Consider the following 23,429-nt stretch of genomic DNA (forward strand, 5'->3'; position numbering starts at 1 on the left):
TTCAATTCCTGTGTATTCCGTCAGGTGAGGTTCATATGTGTAGTCACCATTCATGTTCTTGAAAAAAGGTATTTCCAATGAATAGGTCATCTCTCTTGCAAAATTCTATCATGTTATCTCCAGTGTTGTTCCTATCACCAAGGCCATATTTTCCAAGTAGTGATCCTTCTCTGTTTCCAACTTTCCCATTCCAATCATTGATAATTATCAATACATCTTGATTGCATGTTTGATCACTTTCAGACTGCAGAAGTTTATAAAATCCTTCAATTTCTTCATCTTGGGAACTAGTGGTTGGTAAATTTGAATAACAGTCATATTAACTGGTCTTATAGGCATGTGAATATTATTCTATTATTGACAGTGTTGTACTTTAGGATAAATCTTGAAAGGTTCTTTTTGACAATGAATTCAATCCCATTCCTCTTCAATTTGTCATTCCCGGCATAATAGATTATATGATTGTCTGATTCAAAATGGCCAATACCGTCCATTTCAGCTCAATAACGCCTAAGATATTGATCTTCATTTCATTTTTGACAACTTCCAATTTTCCTGGATTCATACTTCCTACATTCAACGTTCCAGTTACTGATAATGTTGCTAGCTTTCTTCTCCTTTTGATTCATGCCACATCAGCAGATTAAGGTCCTGAAAGCTTTACTCCAAACACGTCATTAAGGCTGACTCCACTTTGAGGAGGCAGTTCCTCCTCAGTCATATTTTCAGTGCCTTTCCGCCTGAGGGGCTCATCATATGGCACTGTATCAGACAATGTTCTGCTGCTATTCATAATTTTTTTAATGGGCAATTTTTTTTCAAAAGTAGATTGCCAGGTCCTTCTTCCCAGTCTGTCTTAGACTGAAAACTCCCCTGGAACCTTTCCACTACAGGTGACCCTACTGACATTTGAAATATCGGTGGCATAGCTTCCAGCAATGAAGCAACACAAAAGCCACCAGAGTATGACCAAGTGACATACACTTACTTAACTTCTTAGTACTCAATTTCTATTTATTAAGTGAAAATAATACCTGACATACAATGACGTTGTGAGATATCAGTTGTATGGTTCCTATAAGTACCTAACCTTGTCTCAACCACATAAAATAATCTTCTTCCACCAAAGTCTTGATTCCCTATGGATAAAGAGTATATCTTTTTTTCATTTCTGTTTTCTTCATCTAAATTTATATTAGTCACTTAAATGCTTCTTGAATAATCGGAGAATATTTATCTGTGTATCTTATATGAAATATCCTGTAGAGTAGGCCCAAGTTACCAAGGTTTCTAAAATGTATAAAATATTTTTATTTCTGTATATTTTAGTGACTACTCATAAGAATGTATCCTTTCGAGCTTTACAGTATGTAAGTAACCAAATCTCTATGTATGAAATTAATTTATAATATGAGAAAAACAGTAAACTTTTAAGGATGCTTAATTGTATGATGTGCACAGCTCCAAGGTAAATAGGAAGATATATAAATAGGAATATGCAACTTCTAGAAAAAGACACACACACAATTCACTGACAGATCATAATTATTTAATTCTCATATTTAGCAATTACTCATTTTCCCCATATGACTTGCTAATTGTATTTCTTCACTTACATAATTAATGACTTCACTAACAGGCTCTAAATTTGCTTGTTGTAATACTCAATCATTTAAACTTGGATGAAAACTTCATCCTGGGAGAGCAGAATCTTCTAATTTTTACCTATGGGAATATTATCTGTTGTGCTCCATCATTTGTATAGGTAGTTTTTCCAAGACAATATTCATTGAAAGTATTTTATATAAAGTACTAATGCACATGCAAAGGAAAGACAATGGATTATACAGACAACCTAATCTAAAACTCATGTTTGCCAGTGGACTGGGAAATAATATTAACTTTGAAAATAATGGTTGGTTACCAATATCTACAAATTTTTCTTATAGGAAATTTCCCATATGTTGCATGCAAAAATAATTGCTATAGTAAATCCCAACTTCTTTAAAATAGAGAACTATCCATTCAATTTAATAAAGTGCATTTATGCACTAATGGTGTGAATGGGTATTTTATCCCATGAAAGTAAAATATTTTTCAAACACCAAAAAAAAGAAGAAGAAGACTATGTTAATGGAATAAAAATTACTTAAAATAGTCACTCTAGCTACTGTTTGTATGGTTTCTAACAAGAGGGAACAAACATTGTGGTTAAAATTACATGAAAGTATTTATTTCATAACATTGTTAGAAAGATTAATATGTAAATTTAAAAACTGCATCTATGTAAATTTCTTAGAATAGTATCACATATGTATAAAACCTTTATATAAATATCTTATGACGATTGTTAAAGGATTATGTAGAAATACAACCAAAAATATAACTGAAGTCACAAATCCAGTCATAAAGCTAAGGAAGAACACATGTAAGCAAACATTTATTTTAATGTCATGTACCACGAAAAAAAACAGACAACCAAGGCAAATAAATGTGTATGCTAATTAGTATCAGTATTACTCATTAAAGCTTCAATATTTTGGCTGAATCGCTTTGAAAGAAGTTGATAAGTTTGATGCCATAACACATTTTGACTCCCACAGTGTCAAATGATGATTTTCAGCTCCAGCTGAGGTCTAGCTATTAAACTGTTTGACATAACTCATTTATAATGAAGATTTTAAATTTGAAAACAGTAGAAAATTGCATGTTTTCTTACTGAATCCAAATAAGCTTCTTTCTCTGTCCTGCATTCATGCACAATCAGAAAATCTCTTTATTGACCCCAAGCTGATATTGATAATTATATAGATTAAATATTTTATTCAAATGGTATCCACTACTATTATTACTGAATGTCATATACTATTGTTTTCAAAATGGACTCCAAAACTTTTGACCAAGTGTATCAGAGAAAACATTTCACGCTGTCTTTCACTAAATAGAATTCCAGAGCTGGGACATACTCAGAGCTGGGCCTTTCAATAGCACAATGATGACATCAAGGAGCCAAATTATTTCCTTCTTTCTGTTTTGTCACCATCAGTGTGATAGCTTGGCCTTAAGTCCAGGTCCTTTCATAGTCTCAATTGTTTCTGAGGTTATGTCAAGGTACATGAATCTATGATGCAGAAAGAGATTTCCTGTGCCTCTTCTTGAAAATAAGGAAAACCTTCCCAAGAATACAAGCCTACTTCTCTATCTTGTTGGCCAGAAATGCTCACCTCTAAACCAATCACTGTCAAAGAATGAGAACACTGTGGCTTAGAATCAACCAGGCCTTACCTCTGAACAAGGGAGTAAAATGATCTTTCCCTAAGTCATATGGTAAAAGGATAAATACATTAACAAAATGGGGATGGGTTACTAAAAAAGAGGAGGGGACCGGGCCCTGGTTAGACAACAGGAACATCTGTCTAAACAATTAAGAACAGCTTTTTCTTCAAAAATGAACTACATTTGTATATAATTAACTACATATTCAGTTATTTATAGCTGCATAATTCTAGACTATATTAAAACATTTTGCAATATAGTCTATCAAATTAACTGTATTAACATAATTAATTAGACAGTAGTCAAATAAATGCAGTAGTATCTTTAATTTATTCATCACTTTTTTAAATTCAATAACAAAATACTAAGCATTTACTATATGACAGGCCAGAGTTAGGTGTTATGAAAATGTATATGGTGAACATACAATCGCAACAGGCTTAGGGTGATAGGTTGAGCATTAAAAAAATAATAATAATTACAAAAATAAAGATACAATTAGAGTGTAAGATAAATGATAAAGGAAATTACAGCATGCTATGAGAGAGGGAAACTCTGGTGGCATAGTGGTTAAGTGCTATGGCTGCTAACCAAAGGGTCAGCAGTTCGGATCCACCAGGAGCTCCTTGGAAACTCTGTGGGGCAGTTCTACTCTGTCCTATAGGGTCGCTATGAGTTGGAATCGACTCGACAGCACTAGGTTTGGTTTTTTTGTTTTATGAGAGAAAGGAAACCCTGGTGATGTAGTGGTTAAGAGCTGCGGCTGCTAACCAAAAGTTCGGCAGTTCGAAACTACCAGGCACTCCTTGGAAACTCTATGGGGCATTTCTACTCTGTTCTATAAGGTCTCTATGAGTTGGAATCAACTTTGACAGAGGGTTTTTTTTGGCATGAGAGAAAATCTGGAGCCCTGGTAGTGCAATGGTTAAGCATTTGGCTGCTAACCAAAATGTGCAGTTCGAATCCACCAGCTGCTCCATGGAAACCCTATGGGGCAGTTCTACTCTGTCCTATAAGGTCTCTATGAGTCAACAATAATGGGGTGGAGGTTAAGTTAAAATGTGTGATTGGGGAAGTCTCACTGAGGAAATGACATTTAAGTTTAGTCTCAAAACATAAGTGAGTATTTACAATAGAACTATTATTGGTTTTAGTTGCCCTCAAGTCAACCCTGCCTCATGGTAACCCAATGTGTGCAGAGTAGAACTGCTCTATAGGCTTCCAAGGCTGTGATCTTTAGGAAGCAGATGGCCAGGCTTGTCTTCTGAGGCATCTCTGGGTGTGTTTGAACCACCAACTTTTCAGCTAGCTGTTGAATACTTAACCATTTGTGCCACTCAGGGACTCCATAGAAAAAACTGAGGGCAGCGTACCTGCAAGAGAGCAACCTCTTTGAAAGACCTTAAGGAAGGATTAACTTTTATCTATACAGAGTAAACAATTTTAAAAAAGAAAATTAGTCAAGTAATCATCAGAAATCCTTACTTTATTAAAGTTTGGGATTAAGTGCTTTTAACTTTAAATTTATTATTTTTTGTATATAAGACAATAGCTATTTTAAAAAAGGATAGTTATTGTTCCTTTTAGCTGAGGATGCATCGAACTCATGAAAGGTGAAATTAGCAATAAAAATATCATTTAAAGCCTTGTGATTTTGGTAAAATTATGTATTTTCCTTATAACTACTTGAAGGAAGATTTCATAATTAGATTTACATAACTTAATTGAATATTTGTAGAATTATCTAATGAATGAGACCTACAACGATGCTACTTTGAATAATAACTTTAGAAAGAAGTTCACGGTGATTGCTAAGTTTGGCAGAAACCCTATATATTCACCTCTATTCTTATTTTTTTTTTTTATTCTTATTCTTATATACTGGGTTTGGGATTCTTACATAGTTCTAACAATTTACAATAAAGGAATATTGATATGGAATGGTATATTAACAAGTGCAATTCAACTTTTAACATTTGTGATAGAGCAGAAAAACCCTCAGAGCTCCTGACTGTTATATGTGTGTTCTTGTACTATTTAAGAGACAATAGTTATAAAATACATGGAAAAATGTTCTTAAAAGTTTATGGCTCGGAGGCAGGGCCAAGATGATGTAGTAGTCACATGCTTCCTGTGCTCCCTCTTATAACAAAAAAAACAAGTGAATTGATTATATACGACAGTCTGGGAGCCCTGAACATCGAGGGCAAAGTCAGACTAAGTGGCAGGGGGAGGGAAGACAGTTTTGAAGCAGCGAGGTGTTGCCAGATCTGACCTGGTGGGAACAGTGGCATTTGGGATGCATTTGCCACATTAGGAGAGACTGAGCAACGGAGAGTCCACTTACACCACCAGTGTCAGTGAAAGGTGGAGCTCAACCAGCAAAAGATACGTACCTGCATCTAATCTACCACGTAGATCAAAAAATACCCCTTTAGGAAAAAACTTTCTGCCATTTACCTGACCGTTCCCTGCTCTGCACCAAATCCCAAGAAGGCTTCGTGATAGCTACTTTTCCCGGGCCAGAAGTAGGGCTTGTTTTACATCCTGGGCCATTTTCCCAACCTTAAAGAAGGGAAAAATTTAGAAACAGAGAAAAAGTAATCTGCTGGCTTCCATAAACCAGGAATTCAGGGCAGAAACAGGCCCTTTGCCTAGGCACAGGCATAAGGGGCCCACAAAATTTGAATGCCTTTCACCCTTGCATAGACCTGTGTAGGCCCATTTCAACAGTGTAGGCCCTCATTAACACAGTACAACAGGGTATATACCTGAAGTTTAACTTCTAGTGTTTCAGCTATATGGTGGAGAGACAGGTTCATGACATTTGACACCACTCTGCCTATTAAACAGGGTCCTCACCTACCCACATCAGGGGCCTGAGGACTGGTGGCTGCGCCCACAAAACTTAACCACCCTTGACAGGGGTCCAAGGATAAGAGATGCCCTCCAGTCCTTATAGCCAACAGCATTGGGTACCCATAGGTCTTCTGCAAAACCCACCCACCTATGCACTCTAGGGAAAGGGAACGTTTTCCTCACAGACACTCAGGGATTGTTGTCAGCTGCCTGCATTGCTCAGCGTGTGACCCCCTACTGCAGCCAGGTACCTGGGCCTACACCGATCAGCCCTGCTCATCCAGGACTGTAGGTAAAAGCCAGCACAACACACTTAGTGACCGACTACCTGGACACCTGAGCTGAATCCATACAAGAAAAGTATACTATTGTGCCCATATACCTAGTAATAGTTCTAACCACCTGACGACAGGACGTTAGAGCTTGAAAGGGGTGAATAATCAAATTAGTTCACTGAGCATCTTACTAGGGCATTTTAAAATAGAACAAGAAGCTAGAAAACAGTAAGCAAACATAAAATAAATAAATACAATAACCTATTGATGGCTTAGAGACAACAGTCAATATCAAATTACATAAAGAGGCAGACGATAATGACCTCAACAAGCTGCCAAAACAAAGAATCAAGAAGTCTTCAGGCTGAAAAGGAATACCTGGATTTACCAGAGGTAGAATATAAAAGATTAATATACAGAAATCTTCAAGAGATGAAGAAGATCAGGCAAAACACATGAAAAGCTAAGGAAAAAACAGAGACAAAGCATTAGAGGAACTTAAGAAGATTAGAGAAGTGCATAATGACAAATTTAAAAGGCTACAAGAATCCATACAGAGACAGCAAACGGAAATCCAGAAGATTAACAATAAAATCTCAGAATTAGACAACTCAATACAAAGCCATAGCAGCAGGACTGAGGAACTGGAAGTCAGTATTACTGAGATTGCAGATAAAGAACCTGACACCAACATATCTGAGGAAAAATCAGATAGAAGAATTTTTAAAAATGAAGAAACCTTCAGAATTATGTGGAACTCTATCAAAAGGAATAACCTATGAGTGATTGGAATAGCAGAATACGGAGGGAGAACAGAAAATACAGAGAGAATTTTTGAAGATTTGTTGGCAGGAAATGTCCCTGATATCATGAAAGATGAGAAGAAATCTATCCAAGATGATCATAGAACCCCAAACAAGGTAGACCCCAAAAGGAAGTCACCAAGACATATTATAATTAAACTTGATAAAACCAAAGATAGAGAATTTTTGGAGCGGCTAGGGATAAACGTGTCTGTCACTTTGTCTTATTGGGGTGGCTTGCTTGTTGCTGTGATGCTGGAAGCTATGTCACCTGTATTTCAGATACCAGCAGGGTACCCATGGAGGACAGGTTTCAGCTGAGCTTCCAGACTAAGACGGACTAGGAAGAAGGACCTGGAAGCCTACTTCTGAAAATCATTAGCCAGTGAAAACCTTATGAATAGCAGCAGAACGTTGTCTGATATAGTGCTGGAAGGTGAGCCCCCCAAGTCAGAAAGCACTCAAAAGACGACTGGGGAAGACCTGCCTCCTCAGAGTAGAGCCAACCTCAATGACATGGGTGGAGTAAAGCTTTCGGGACCTTCATTTGCTGATGTGGCATGGCTCAAAATGAGAAGAAACAGCTGCAAACATCCATTAATAATTGGAACCTGGAATGTATGAAGTATGAATCTAGGAAAATTGGAAATTGTCATAATGAAATGGAACACATAAACATCGATATCCTAGGCATTAGTGAGCTGGAATGGACAGGTATTGGCCATTTTCAATCATATACTCTACTATGCTAGTAATGACAACTTGAAGAGGATTGGTGTTGCAGTCGTCAAAAAGAACATTTCAAGATCTATCCTGAAGTAACAGCACTGTCATGATGATATCCGTACACCTACAAGGAAAACCAGTTAATACAAATATTATTCAAATTTACACACCAAATACATGTAACATTCTCTAGAATAGAACACATATTAGGTCATAAAGCTAGCCTTAGCAGAATCCAAAACACTGAAATATTACAAAGCATCTTCTCTGACCATAAGGCCATAAGTGAAAATCAATAACAGAAAAGCCAGGGAAATGAAATGGAACACTTGGAAACAGAGCAATACCCTGCTCAAAAAAGACTGGATTATAGAAGACATTAAGGATGGAATAAAGAAATTCAGAGAATCCAGTGAGAATGAAAACACTTCCTATCAGAACCTTTGGGACACAGCGAAAGCAATGCTCGGAGGTCAATTTATGTTGATAAATGAAAACATACAAAAAGAAGGGCCAAAAATCAAAGAATTACCCCTACAAAAGTTGAACAAATAGAAAAGAACAACAGAAGAAACTGTCAGGCACTAGAAGAAAACAAATAATAAAAATAAGAGCAGAACTAAATAAAATAGAAAGCAGAAAAAGAATTGAAAGAAATAACAAGACCAAAAGCTGTTTTTTTGAAAAGATCAACACAATTGATAAACCATTGGCCAAACAAACAAAAAAAAAACAGGAGAGGAAGCAAATAATCCAAATAAGAAACGAGATGGGTGATATTGCAAGAATCTCAACAGAAATTAAAAGAATCATATCAGAATACTATGAAAAATTGTACACTAACAAATCTGAAAACTGAGAAGAAATGGGTGAATTCCTAGAAACACACTACCACCTAACCTAACACAAACAGAAGTAGAACAACTAAATACACCCATAACAAAAGAAGAGATTGAAATGTAATCAAAAAACTACCCCCCAGAAAAAACCCCTGGTCCAGACGGCTTCACTGCAGACTTCTACCAAACTTTCAGAGAAGAGTTAACACCACTACTACTAACGGTATTTCAGAGCATAGAAAACAATGGAATACTCCCAAATTCATTCTATGAAGCCACCATATCCCTGACACCAAAACCAGGTAAAGACACCACAAAGAAAGAAAATTACAGACCTATATACCTCATGAATTTAGATGCAAAAATCCTCAACAAAATTATACCCAATAGAATTCAACAACATATACAAAAAATAATTCACCATGACCAAGTGGGATTCATACCAGGTATGCAGGGAAGGTTCAACATTAGAAAAACAATTAATGTAATCCATCATATAAATAAAACAAAAGACAAGAATTACATGATTTTATCAATTGATGCAGAGAAGGTATTTGACAAAATTCTACACCCATTTGTGATAAAAACTCTCAGCAAAATAGGAATAGAAGGAAAATTCCTCAACATAGTAACGGGCATTATACAAAGCCAATAGCCAACATCAACCTAAATGGAGAGTCTGAAAGCATTTCCCTTGAGATCAGGAACCAGACAAGGATGCCCTTTATTACCGCTCTTATTCAACATTGTGCTGGAGGTCCTAGCCAGAGAAATTAGGCAAGATAAAGAAAAAAAGTTCATCCAGATTGACAAGGAAGACATAAAAGTATCTCTATTTGCAGATGACATGATCTTATACACAGAAAACCTTAAAGAATCCTCAAGAAAACAACTGAAACTAAAAGAAGAGTTCGGCAGAGTATCGGGATACAAGATAAACATACAAAAATCAGTTGGATTCCTCTACACCAACAAAAAGAACATCGAAGAGGAAATCACCAAATCAATACCATTTACAGTAGACCCCAAGAAGATAAAATACTTAGGAATAAATCTTACCAGAGATGTAAAAGACTTACACAAAGAAAACTACAAAACACTTCTGCAAGAAACCAAAAAAGACCTACATAAGTGGGAAAACATACCCTGCTCATGGTTAGAAAGACTTAACATTATAAAAATGTCTGTTCTGCCAAAAGCGATCTATAGGTTTAATGCAATTCTGACCCAAATTCCAACGACATTTTTTAACGAGATAGAGAAACAAATCACCAACTTCATATGGAAGGGAAAGAGGTCCCGGATAAGTAAAGCATCACTGAAGAAGAAGAACAAAGTGGGAGGCCTTACTCTACCTGATTTTAGAATCTATTATACCGCTACAGTAGTTAAAACAGCCTGGTACTGGTACAACAACAGATACATAGACCAATGGAACAGAATTGAGACTCCAGACATAAATCCATCCACATATGAGCAGCTGATATTAAACAAAGGCCCCAAAACAGTTAAATGGGAAAAAGACAGTCTTTTCAACAAATGGTGCTGGCATAACTTGATATCTGTGTGCAAAAAAATGAAACAAGACCCATACCTCACTCCATGCACAAAAACGAGCTCAAAATGGATCAAAGACCTAAATATAAAATCTAAAACGATGAAGATCATGGAAGAAAAAATAGGGACAATGTTAGCAGCTCTAACACATGGTACAAACAATATACAAAAGATTACTAACACTGCAGGAAAAAAAACTAGATAACTGGGAGCTCCTAAAATCAAACACCTATGCTCATCCAAAGACTTCACCAAAAGAGTAAGAAGGTTACCTACAGACTAGGAAAAAGTTTTTAGCTATGACATTTCCAATCAGAGCCTGATCTCTAAAATCTATATGATACTGCAAAACCTCAACTACAAAAGACAAATAACCCAATTAAAAATGGGCAAAAGATATGAATAGACACTTTACTAAAGAAGACATTCAGGTAGCTAACAGACACATGAGGAAATGCTCATGATCATTAGCCACTAGAGAAATGCAAATCAAAACTATAATGAGATTTCATCGTACTCCAACGAGGTTGGCATTAATCCAAAAAACACAAAATAATAAATGCTGGAGAGGCTGTGAAGTGATTGGAACACTTATACAGTGCTGGTGTGAATGTCAGATGGTACAACCACATTGGAAATCAATCTGACACTTCCTTAAAAAGCTAGAAATATGGGCTCTTAAATGCTAACAAGCGGCCATCTAAGATGCATCAGTTGGTCTCAACCCACCTGGATCAAAGGAGAATGAAGAACACCAAGGTCACACGATAACTATGAGCCCAAGAGACAGAAAGGGCCACATGAACCAGAGACTTACATCATCCTGAGACCAGAAGAACTAGATGGTGCCAGGCTACAACCGATGACTGCCCTGACAGGGAACACAACAGAGAACCCCTGAGGGAGCAGGAGAGCAGTGGGATGCTGACCCCAAATTATCATAAAAAGACCAGTCTTAATGGTCTGACTGAGACTAGAGGAATCCCAGTAGTCATGGTCCCCAAACCTTCTGTTGGGTCAGGATAGGAACAATTCCTGAAGACAACTCATCAGACATGGAAGGGACTGGACAATGGGTTGGAGAGAGAAGCTGATGAAGAGTGAGCTACTTGTATCAGGTGGACACTTGAGACTGTGTTGGCAACTCCTGTCTGGAGGGGAGATAGGAGGGTAGAGAGGGTTAAAAACTGGCAAAATCGTCACGAAAGGAGAGACTGGAAGGAGGGAGTGGGCTGACTCATTAGGGGGAGAGTAAGTGGGAGTATGGAGTAAGGTGTATATAAGCTTATCTGTGACAGACTGACTTGATTTGTAAACATTCACTTAAAGCACAATAAAAATTATTTAAAAAAAAAAAAAGCTAGATATAGAACTACCCTACAATCCAGGAATCCCAGTCCTTGGAATATACCCTAGAGAAATAAGAGACTTTACATGGACAGATATATGCACACCCATATTCATTACAGCACTGTTTACAATAGCAAAAAGATGGAAGCAACCAAGGTGCCCATCAACGGATGAATGGTTAAATAAATTATGGTATATTCACACAATGGAATACTATGTATTGATAAAAAGAACTGTGAAGAATCTGTGAAATATTTCATAACATGAAGGATTTGGAAGGCATTATGCTGAGTGAAATTAGTCAGTTGCAAGAGGACAAATACTGTATAAGACCACAATTATAAGAACTCGGGAAATAGTTTAAACAGAGAAGAAAACATTCTTTGATGGTTACGAGAGGGGGAAGGGAGGTAGGGTGGGAGAGGTGTACTCACTAATTAGATAATAGATAAGAACTACTTTAGGTGACGGGAAAGACAACACACAATACAGGGGAGGTCAGCACAACGGGACTAAACCAAAAGCAAAGAAGTTTCCTGAATAAACTGAATGTTTCAAAGACCAGCATAGCGGGGGCAGGGGTTTGGGGACCATGGTTTCAGGGGACATCTAAGTCAATTGGCATAATAAAATCTATTAAGAAAATATTCTGCATCCCCCTTTGAAGAGTGGTGTCTGGGGTCTTAAATGCTAGCAAGCTGCCATCTAAGATGCATCACTGGTTCTTAACCCAACTGGATCAAAGAAGAATGAAGAACACCAAGGAACAAGGTAATTAGGAGCCCAGGAGACAGAAAGGGCCACATAAACCAGAGACTACATCAGCCTGACACCAGAGGAACTAGATGGTGCCTGGCTATGACCAATGACTGCCCTGACAGGGAACACAACAGAGAACCCCTGAGGGAGCAGGAGAGCAGTGGGATGCAGACCCCAAATTCTCATAAAAAGACCAGTCTTAATGGTCTGACTGAGACTAGAAGACCCCAGTGGTCATGGCCCCCAGACCTTCTGTTGGCCCAGGACAGGAACCATTCCAAAGCCAACCCCTTAGACAGGGATTGGACTGGACAATGGGGTGGAGAGGGATGCTGGTGAGGAGTGAGCTTCTTGGATCAGGTAGACACTTGAGACGATGTTGGCATCCCCTGCCTGGAGAGGAGATGAGAAGGTAGAGGGGGTTAGAAGCTGGCAAAATGGACAAAACAGAGAGGGTGGAAGGAGGGGACTGGCTGTCTCCTTAGGCGGAGAGCAATTGGGAGTATGTAGGAAGGTGTATATAATCTTTTGTGTGAAACACTGACTTGATTTGTAAACTTTCACTTAAAGCACAATAAAAATAAAGAAAATTAAAAAAAGGAAAGGAGCAGGCAGAGCGGAGTGGGATCTCCTATCACTGAAAAAGAATTGCCCAGAGTGGAACTCATCCTTTGGACCCAGGGTCCCTGTGCTGAGAAGCTCCTAGACCAGGGGAAGATTGATGACAAGGTCCTTACCCCAGAACCGATAGAGAAAAAATGCCTTCCCTCGGAACTGGTGCCTTGAATTTGGAGTTCTAACCTCTTAGATTGTGAGGGAATACATTTGTTTGTTAAAGCCACCCACTTGTGGTACTTCTGTTATAGCAGCACTAGATAACTAGGACACATGGGTCCCTATTAGTTGGTGTCAACTTGACGGCTCCCAACAACAGAGTTCATTGAGCTAGAACTTCCTTAGTTCTTCCTCTTACTCTAGTGTGAGCCCAGGAAAATTATCTAATTACTATAAGCCTTTTTTTATTCATCATCCTTCTAAAATGTAGGCTCTAGAAAGGCACTATAACCTTTGTAGTGCCTTTGTTTTGTTCACTAGTGTATTCCAAGTACCTAGAACTGAGTTCAGCCCAATAAATATTTGTTTAATTAAATGAGATAATTATTCCTTCCTCTTTGAATAGCTAAGACTATTAAACAATTTATATATTTAAATACTCTTGAAAAGTGCTGATAATAGGTAAGTATTATCAAAAATATCTAGGCTTTTCTCTTACACATATCAATAACCTTGGAGGGCTGGCTCAAGTGACTAGGTCATAAATTTTGCATATTCGCAATGGCAAAATAAATCCACCGAAAACATCTGCATTTTATGAAAACTCAAAGGCATTAAAATATTCAAATGTAGTTAAGAAGTTTCACATTAGCTATTGTGATTTAGATTAAGAAGAGATACGATAAATTGATTTGAGAAAATTAAAACAATGCCAAATAAGGAACTACTAACGTGGCAGAGAAAAGTTATTTTGGATAAAATAAAATTCAAAGTTAATAGTATCTCTCTTCCATTACTTTGGAAACCCTGGTGGCATAGTGGTTAAGCGCTACGGCTGCTAACCAAGAGGTTGGCAGTTCGAATCCGCCAGGCGCTCCTTGGAAACTCTATGGTGCAGTTCTACTCTGTCCTATAGGGTCGCTATGAGTTGGAATTGACTCGACGGCAGTGGTTTTCCATTACTTTAGTGCTGCCATATAGAAAAGAGATTCCATGTATTTTGGGTAGAACCCAAAACAGCACTAAAACACTGGATACAAGTGAAAGAAAAAAAAAATTTCACCAGTATGAAAAACAACAACCCTTTAGCTGAGATTGTCCCCAAATGAAACGTTGTTGTTGTTGTTAGGTGCCGTGGAGTTGGTTCCGACTCATAGCAACCCTATGCACGATGGAACGAAACACTCCCCAGTCCTGAGCTATCCTTACAATCATTGTTATGCGTGAGCTCACTGCCACAGCCACTGTGTCAATCCCCCACGTTGAAGGTCTTCCTCTTTTCTGCTGACCCTGTACTCTGCCAAGCATGATGTTCTTCTCCAGGGACCGATCCCTCTTGACAACATGTCCAGAGTATGTAAGATGCTGTCTCGCCATCCTTGCTTCTAAGGAGCATTCTGGTTGTGCTTCTTCCAAAACAGATTTGTTCATTCTTTTGGCAGTCCGTGGTATATTCAATATTCTTTGCCAACACCACAATTCAAAGGCGTTAATTCTTCTTCTGCCTTCCTTATTCATTGACCAGCTTTCACATGCGTATGATGCGATTGAAAATACCATGGCTTGGGTTAGGTGCATCTTAGTCTTCAAGGTGACATCTTTGTTCTTCAACATCTTAAAGAGGTCCTTTGCAGCAGATTTAACCAATGCAATGCGTCTTTTGATTTCTTGACTGCTGCTTCCATGGCTGTCGATTGTAGATCGAAGTAAAATGAAACCCTTGACAACTTCAATCTTTTCTCCGTTTATCATGATGTTGCTCATTGGTCCAGTTGTGAGGATTTTTGTTTTCTTTATGTTGAGGTGCAATCCATACTGAAGGCTGTGGTCCTTGATCTTCGTTAGTAAGTGCTTCAAGTCCTCTTCACTTTCAGCAAGCAAGGTTGTGTCATCTGCATAACGCAGGTTGTTAATGAGTCTTCCTCCAATCAATAAATGAGAGGTACTGATTAAAAAAAAAAAAAGAAAACCTGTTGCTGACAAGTTGATTCTAACTCATAGGTACCGTATAGGACAGAGTAGAACTGCCTCATAGTGTTTCTAAGGAGTAGTTGGTGGATTCAAACTGCTGACCTTTCGATTAGCAGCAGAGCTCTTAACCACTGCATCACCAGGGCTCCTTACTGACTTAAGAGGTACTGAATCTCAGTCATTGTTATTGCACACACAACTTAAGGAGATTGTCTAAAACATTGAGATCTATAAGTTGGCTATTAGTTTGACTAAATAACATATATTCATTTTGATTTTAATTCTTATGTTGAATATAGACAGCTCCACGTCCAATTTGTCCAATGACTTCTGTTAGTGTACCACTGATCTGTGGAGATGTCAGGCCCATTCCACACTCCCCTGTGCCTCTGTTTGTTTGTTTGTTTTGTTTTGCAGAACTACCTGGCGTCTTTAACTTTTCACCTGTCTACAGTATTGTGTATCATTTAGTGCACTGAGAGACCCACAATACTTTTCTCCTTCTATTTGTTCCCTAGTTATTTACTGGAGGAAACCCTCGTAGCATAGTGGTTAAGAGCTACGTCTGCTAACCAAAAGGTCGGCAGTTCAAATCCACCAGGTGCTCCTTGGAAACCATATGGGGCAGTTCTACTCTGTCCTATAGGGTCACTGTGAGTCAGAATCGACTTGACGGGAACAGGTTTTTGTTTTGTTTTGTTTTGTTTTTTTGGTATTTACTGAAAATCTTTACGATAATGTGGATGTAGAAAAGTGGATAGGTATGGGCTGGAAGGTGGGTGGGCATATCCTAAACCATAGATAGAAAATAACCTGAATGTGTGAGTATCCAGATGTGATAGGTAAAAATTAAGTTTATCTGCAGGCTAAATTTTGAACCATGAGGATGTTCATCTATAAACACTATTATGATTCAAAATCAGAGGTAATGTGCTATAATTGGGAAGAACCAATAATAGACTTTTCATTTACTAGTGATACATGTAAGAATTATGCTATAAAATGAACTTTGTGTTAGAAGTCAGAATAGTGGTATCTTTGGTGGGGGAAGGAGCAGAGAATGACTGGACCAGAAGAGTTTCAGGGGCTAGTATGTTTTAGTCTTTTTTTTTTTTTTAATTTTGGGAGCTAGTTAAACATTCACTTTGTGAATTGTCATCAAGTTTTGCAGTTATTATAAGTGTGTTTTTCTGAATTTATGCTTTATTTCAATAAAAATATTTTTGAAGATTATCCTATATTCATACTCCTGACTATGCAGGAGTATGGTTTTATATACTTTGACATTTTTGCAGTGAGAAAAAATATTTATTAAATAATGAGTCCATATCTGCAGTGCAATGAATTACTTAATATGGCCTATCTAGCCATAGTCTTTGTAACTTCCACCGAATGATTGGTTGGGATAATACTAATAAGGTATATGGAACCCTAATGAGGGATTTGTCTATTTTACCATCCCACTGAGGTTAAAATAAGCCATCCTAGAGGCAAGAGGACAGAATCTCACCACTATCAAGGAAGAAGAACCCAAAGCAGAGCACATCCTTGGGACCCAGAATCCCAGTGCTGAGAAGCTCCTGGAACAAGGAGATGGAGAGAAAGAGAGAGAGACATAAACAGAGAAAAAGAGAGCTGTAACACTGAAGACAGCAAAAAGTAGTGGCAGGAGACACTGGCAGGAGACAGAGCAGTGGGCTTCCTGGGTCACTGGGCTAGAAAAGTTGAATGCTTTGGGGCAGGAGGCTTGCTAACAGAGCAGGGTGCCTCAAGGCAATTTGCTGACCCATGAAGCTAGAACTGAGCACCTTCAGGCCTTCAGGTGCCTCTGCCTCTGGACACTTATTTTTTTTTTTTTTTTCTGGACACTTATAGGCAGAGCTAAAAGAGCTTTGTAACACTTGCCTGAGCAAGGCAGAGGTCAAGGGGCCGGAGAGAGGTGTGCTTTCAGGGAATAGCTGAGAAGAGGCTGTCCTTATGGAAGAGCTGTATCCTGAGCATTCTTGAGCCTGAATTGTAACCTGTCTTCTTCTCTAATAAACCCCATAATCTTAAGTATTGTCTGCAAGTTCCATGTGGTCATTGCAATGCATTATCAAACTCAACAGAAAAGTAAAGAGTGCCTTAGGAGGGATGGTTGGTGTCAGAATTGGTAAAGATGGTGGAAAGATGAGGCATGTCTGACCTCCACATCATAGGAATCAGCCTTGTGCTGTTGATCTTAATTCTCCTTCCTCCTTGTGAAGTTAGAGATCAGATGGCCCCATGCCGTGCCATTTTTACAATACTAAAAAGCAAAGACTTTCATTCTGTTTCTAATTATTACTGAAATTATTATAGTCATAACCATTTTTAAGTTGTGTTATGGATTGAATTATGTCCCTCTAAAATATGCGTTGTTAATCCTAAACTCGTATACCTGCAGATGTAATTTCATTTGGGAATAGGACTTTCTTTTTAATGTTAATGGAGCCATATCAGTGTAGGGTATGTTTTAAGCCAATTACCTTTGAGATATAAACCAATAAAGCAGATAAAGCACAGAAAAGCAAGCAGAGATGGGGGAAGATGGATGCCATACTACATGAAGATTGCCAAGAAACCAAAGAACACAAGCTGAAGAGACAAAGACCTTCTCCTAGAGTGGACAGAGAGAAAGCCTTCCCCTAAACCCAGCACCCTGAATTCATACTTCTAGTCTCCTAAACTGTGAGAAAATAAATTTTTGTTTGTTAAAGCCATCCACTTGTGGTATTTCCATTGTAGCAGCACTAAATAACTAAGACACATTGTTCCCAAAATTTGGCAGTTTATTTTTTGGCTATAAATGATTGGTCAAGCTATCAGGACTTAATAAGTCTGTTAATAGTTGTTCCCATCAAATAAAGGAAAAAATACAATAAGATAAATAAACAATAGTGTTAAATGAGGTGACATTTCACATAATATCAAATTTTGTAAAACATCTTTTTTTTTTTTTTGGTGATTGTGTTTGGTGTTGCAGTAGGATTTCTTGAATGTTGCAAGAATGAAAGAATTGCATTGCATCTCTTACTAGTATGTTCCAAGGTAAGAAAAAGATGTAATTATTTATTTTACAGTGTTTTAGGTGCAAGTTTAAAGCTCAAGTTAATTTCTCATTCAAAAATTGATACATATATTATTTTGTGACATTGGTTACAATCCCCACAACTTGACAGCACGCTTCCGCTTTCCACCCCAGGTACCCTGTGTCAATTTTTCCAATTCCTAGCCCTTCTTACCTTCTCGTCCTGCGTTTGGACAGGAGTTGCCCATTTGCTCTCATATATTTGATTGATCTAAGAAGAACATTCCTCACATATGTAATTTTTTGTTTTATATGTGATTTAGGAAATAATATTGGAATCATTATTCCCTGTCCTTCAGCATGAAGAATGTGACCCAGCTGGAGCTGGGCTCACAAGAGCTCACAAGGACTTACAAAGACACATCAACTGGGCCCTGAGATAAGGACAATAGAATAATCTTGGAAAATATCTTTTAAGGAAGTTTTCACATAATCCAGAACACAGAAGACGTTCCAGTCTTATCTCTTCGTATTAGCTTTTAGTGAAGAGAAATTTGTTGGATCAATGAAGACCCTCCTGACTGTCTGTTACCATTACCTGCACCAATGATCGTTAAGAAAGACAATTCAAGATGTAAGATCACAGTTTCTAGCCAATCTGTGCAAAGGTGAAACTTTCAATGGTTTTGCCCATTTGTAATGTTAATATATACTGATGACTATAACCTTCCTTGGGCTTCGGCAGACATGGCTGTGGCAGCATGCTTGTCCGTTTTCCCGTTCTTGCTTACTCTGTAATATTTCCTCGGACTTGGGCAGACATTAGCTCTGGCAGCATGCCTGTCTGCTTCTCAATTTTTGTCTTTCTGAATACATGCTGAATAAAACTTTCTTTTTGCTTTACTAAACTTTGTGATGTTTTTTCCCCTACAACATAAGCCTGTTTAACCTTTGTCTGAAAAATAGAATTTTCTGGGTTAGCAGAGTGTCTGGAGACAATAATTTTGGGGGTTCCTCTAGTCTCTGTCAAACTAGTAAGTCTGGTCTTTTTTCATGAATTTGAATTCTCTTATATATTTTTTCCTGCTCTGGCTGGGATTCTCTCTTGTAATACCTGTTAAAGCGGTCATTGGTCTCTGGCTCATGTGGTCCTTTTGTCCTTTGGGCTAATATTTTCCTTGTGTCTTTGGTTTTCTTCATTCTACTTTTCTGCCGGTGGGATGGAACCAATAGGTGTATCTTGGATGGCCACTCACAAGATCCCAGACACTACTCACCAAAGTGGGATGTAGAACATTTTCTTTATGAACTATGTTATGCCAATTGACCTAGATGTCCTCCAAGACTGATGCCCAAGCCCCAGCCCCAGCTGCTCAGTTCCTGAAAGTATCTGAACGTGTCTAGAAAACTTGTATGCTTTTGCTTTGGTCCAGTTGTGCTGACTTCTCCTATGTTGTATGCTGTCCTTCCCTTCACCAAAGTTGACACTTGTGTACTATCTAGTTGGTGATTTCCCTTTCCCCTCCCTCCCTGTTACTGCAATTTTGCAAGTTAGAGCCATCTGTCACTAACAGCCAATTCTTGAGACGGGGTGAGGTGGGTAGCAAGAACTTTATTATATATACCGGTATGTGGAGACAGAGGGGAACGATCTCCTCCTAAAGCTGTCTGTCTCCAGAACTGCAGTCCGGCTGCTGTTTTATAGGGAAAGGGGGACATGGGTTTTAGGAACTTGTGGAAAGTCTATTCTCTGTGTGGTTTAGGTAATCACGTCTCAAACATGTTGATCTTTCCCTGCCATTGTCTCATCAGACCAGGGGGTGACTGGTACCATCCCGATGAGCATCTTCCTGTTTGTCAGGCTTAGATAGATATCACTTGTTTTCCCACTGTCCTAGGGGAAACATTGGTTAACATTTAACTTTTAGAGGAGCTAACAGTGAAATCATACTTGGAGACAGAGACAGGCTAGGGGAGGGTAAAAAGGCACAAGTTCTGTTCAAGATATGGCTGAGTAGTCTGTTCCATCCCTACCCTCTTCACCATCAAAGAATGCTTTTTTTCTGTGTATAAACTTTTTCTTGAGATCTTACAATAGTGGTCTCATACAATATTTGTCCTTTTGTGATTGACTTATTTCACTCAGCATAATGCCCTCCGGATTCATCCATGTAGTGAGATGTTTCACAGATATATTGTTGTTCTTTTCGTTGCATAGTATTTCACTGTGTGTATGTACCATAATTTATTTATCCATTCACCTGGTGATGGGCATTTAGTTTATTTCCGTCTTTTTGCTATTGTGAATAGTGCTCAATGGACATAAGTGTGCATGTCTATCCATGTGACAGCTCTTTTTTCTCCTAGGAGTTGGATTGCTGGATGTCATGGTATTTCTATTTCTAGCTTTTTAAGGAAGTGCCATGTCATTTTCCAAAATGGTTGTACCATTTTACATTCCCACCAGTAGTGCATAAGAGTTCCAATCTTCCCACAGCTTCTCCAACATTTGTTATTTTGTGTTATTTGGATTAGTGCCAGTATTGTTATGGAGCGATGGTATCTCAAAGTAGTTTTGATTTGCATTTGCTTATGATCGAGAGCATTTTCTCATGTGTCTGTTAGCAGCCTGGACGTCTTCTTCAGTGAAGTATCTGTTCATATCTTTTGTCCATGTTTTAACTGGGTTATTTGCCTTTTTGTTGTTGAGGTATTGCAGTATCTTGTAGATTTTAGAGATTAGACCCTTGTCAGATATGTCCTAGCCGAAAAATTTTTTCCCAGTCTGTAGGCTCTCATTTTACTCTTTTGGTAAACTCTTTCGATGAGCATAAGTGTTATGTAGTTTTTTTTCTGTCTTTGTGCATTGTGGGTTAGGGTTTGTATCCTATTTCTGCCATGTATTAGGGCCCCTGGTGTTGTCCCTATTTTTCTTCCATGATTTTTATTGTTTTAGGTCTTTGATCCACTTTGAGCTAGTTTTTGTGTATGGTGTGAGGTATGGGTTTTGTTTGATTTTTTTCACAGACGGACATCCAGTTATGCCAGCACCGTTTGTTAGAGACTGTCTTTTCCCCATTTAATGGATTTTGGGCTTTTGTCAAATATTAGCTGCTCATGGATGAATGAATTTATTTCTAGTTTCTCAGTTTTGTCCCATTTGTCTATGTGTCTGTTGTTGTACCAGTACCAGGCTGTTTTGACTACTGTGGTTGTATAATAGATTCTAAAATCAGATAATGTGAGGCCTCTACTTTGTTCTTCTTCGGTAATGCTTTGCTTATCCAGGCCTCTTCCCTTTCCATATGAAGTTGGTGATTTGTTTCTCCATCACATTAAAGAAAGCTGTTGGAATTTGAATCAGGTTTGCATTGTATCTGTAGATCACTTCGGGTAGAATTGACAGTTTTCACAATGTTGAGTCTTCCTATCCCTGAACATACATAGTATGTTTTTCCACATTTGAAGGTCTCTTTCGATTTCTTGTAGTAGTGTTTTGTAGTATTCTTTGTATAGGTCTTTTACATCTCTGGTTAGATTTATTCCTAAGTATTTTATCTTCTTGGGGGTTATTGTAAATGGTATTGATTTGGTGATTTCCTTTTCAAAGTTTTCCTTGTAAATGTAGAAGAATCCTCCTGATTTTTGTATGTTAATTTTGTATCCTTCTACTTTGCCAAAATCTTCTACGAGTTCCAGTAGTTTTCTTGTGGGTTCTTTGGGGTTTTCTGTATATAAGATCATATCATCTGGGAATAGGGAGAATTTTACCTCTTCCTTACCAATTTGGGTGCCCTTCATTTCTTTTTCTTGCCTTATTGCTCCAGCTAGGACCTCCAGGACAATGTTGAATGAGTGGTGGAAAAGGGCATCTTTGTCTGGTTCCCATTCTCAAGGGGAACACTTTCAGTCTCTCTCTGTTTAGAATGATGTTGGCTGTTATCTTTGTATAAATGCCATTTATTACGTAAAGAAAGTTCCCTTCTATTCCCATTTTGCTGAGAGTTTTTATTAGGAATGGGTGTTGGGAAAAAGATTATTTTAGAAGTTTCAATTGTATCCACTTTTCCCAGCAATTTATTATTTCAGAGGAAAAAAAAAGTGCTCAATCCATTATTTTATTCAATGGAGCAGTTGATTGAATTTTCAAAGTTAATCCATTTAAGTCAACATCCCTCTCACATATGTAAATGTCACAAATAAACTATTCGAAGCAATATGATATTGCTTTTATCAAGTTACAGTCTGGTAAGCATCATCAAGTATCAAGAAAATATATTATCTGGTTTTAAATTGCATCAAAATACAGATAGGCATGAGAGGGCATATGTAAAATAAGAGATCTCAAATTTTTCTTTTCCAAATTAATGCTTGTACTTGCTAAATTATATGCACTCAAAATTATGCCTCTACTTACTTTTCTTATAAAGAAAATCTTTATTTTGAAAGACTCTGCAGAATTATAGTTTAACTTATTTATAAAATATTTGCTTTTTACATAATATGTGCCAAACACTGGGCCGGATGCCTATGATATGAAGATGAGTAAGATAATGCCCCATCTCCAGAAATCAGCAAGACATTGAAGAATTGAGCTGGACTTGAAAGCAGGTGATCATTATCTGGTATACATAAGACTTAAGATACAATCTTTGAAAATCACTTAAATATTGATATATGTATACGAATTTTTCTATTCATTCACATGCCTATCTCAAAGTGTCTACATTATTGAAATCTAAGTGTATAACTTCCAGGTGAGATAGCAATGTCAGAACAGGTGCTAAGCACCTTCTCACCTTTTGGAACCCTGCTAAATTAACCAACACAACATAACATCAGAACAAGAGCACTGAAAACTTGACAACCTTGTGAAGAGTGCTTCTGCTGCTCCAGGTAAGACTTTCACTATCCAGATCTTGTTGCAGTCCTAAGAACATCTAAGGGAGCACACAGATCATCTGACACATACACAGACACAGACACACACACACACCATGTACACAAACATATGTATACCTGTATACACCCACATACATATACAGTCATTTCCTGCCTTACAAGTTCAAGCTGCCTAAATGATCAGTTTTATGAATTAGAAATATTTCTTTCTTTCTCCCCAAAAAGTGATTAGTTGGAATTCCATCATACTTCTTGTCCCTGTTTATTTCACTCACCGTAAGAATCCAAA

General features: G+C 37.9%; 1 long non-coding RNA gene across 1 annotated transcript in view; it reads left to right on the forward strand.

Moving 5' to 3' along the window:
• Positions 1-23,429, forward strand: part of LOC126066822 (uncharacterized) — a 917,409-nt gene that overhangs the window by 21,266 nt on the left and 872,714 nt on the right. The gene's annotated exons all lie outside the window — the stretch shown is intronic.

The sequence above is a fragment of the Elephas maximus genome, chromosome 24 (genome assembly GCF_024166365.1).
Source record: "Elephas maximus indicus isolate mEleMax1 chromosome 24, mEleMax1 primary haplotype, whole genome shotgun sequence".
Taxonomy (NCBI): domain Eukaryota; kingdom Metazoa; phylum Chordata; class Mammalia; order Proboscidea; family Elephantidae; genus Elephas; species Elephas maximus.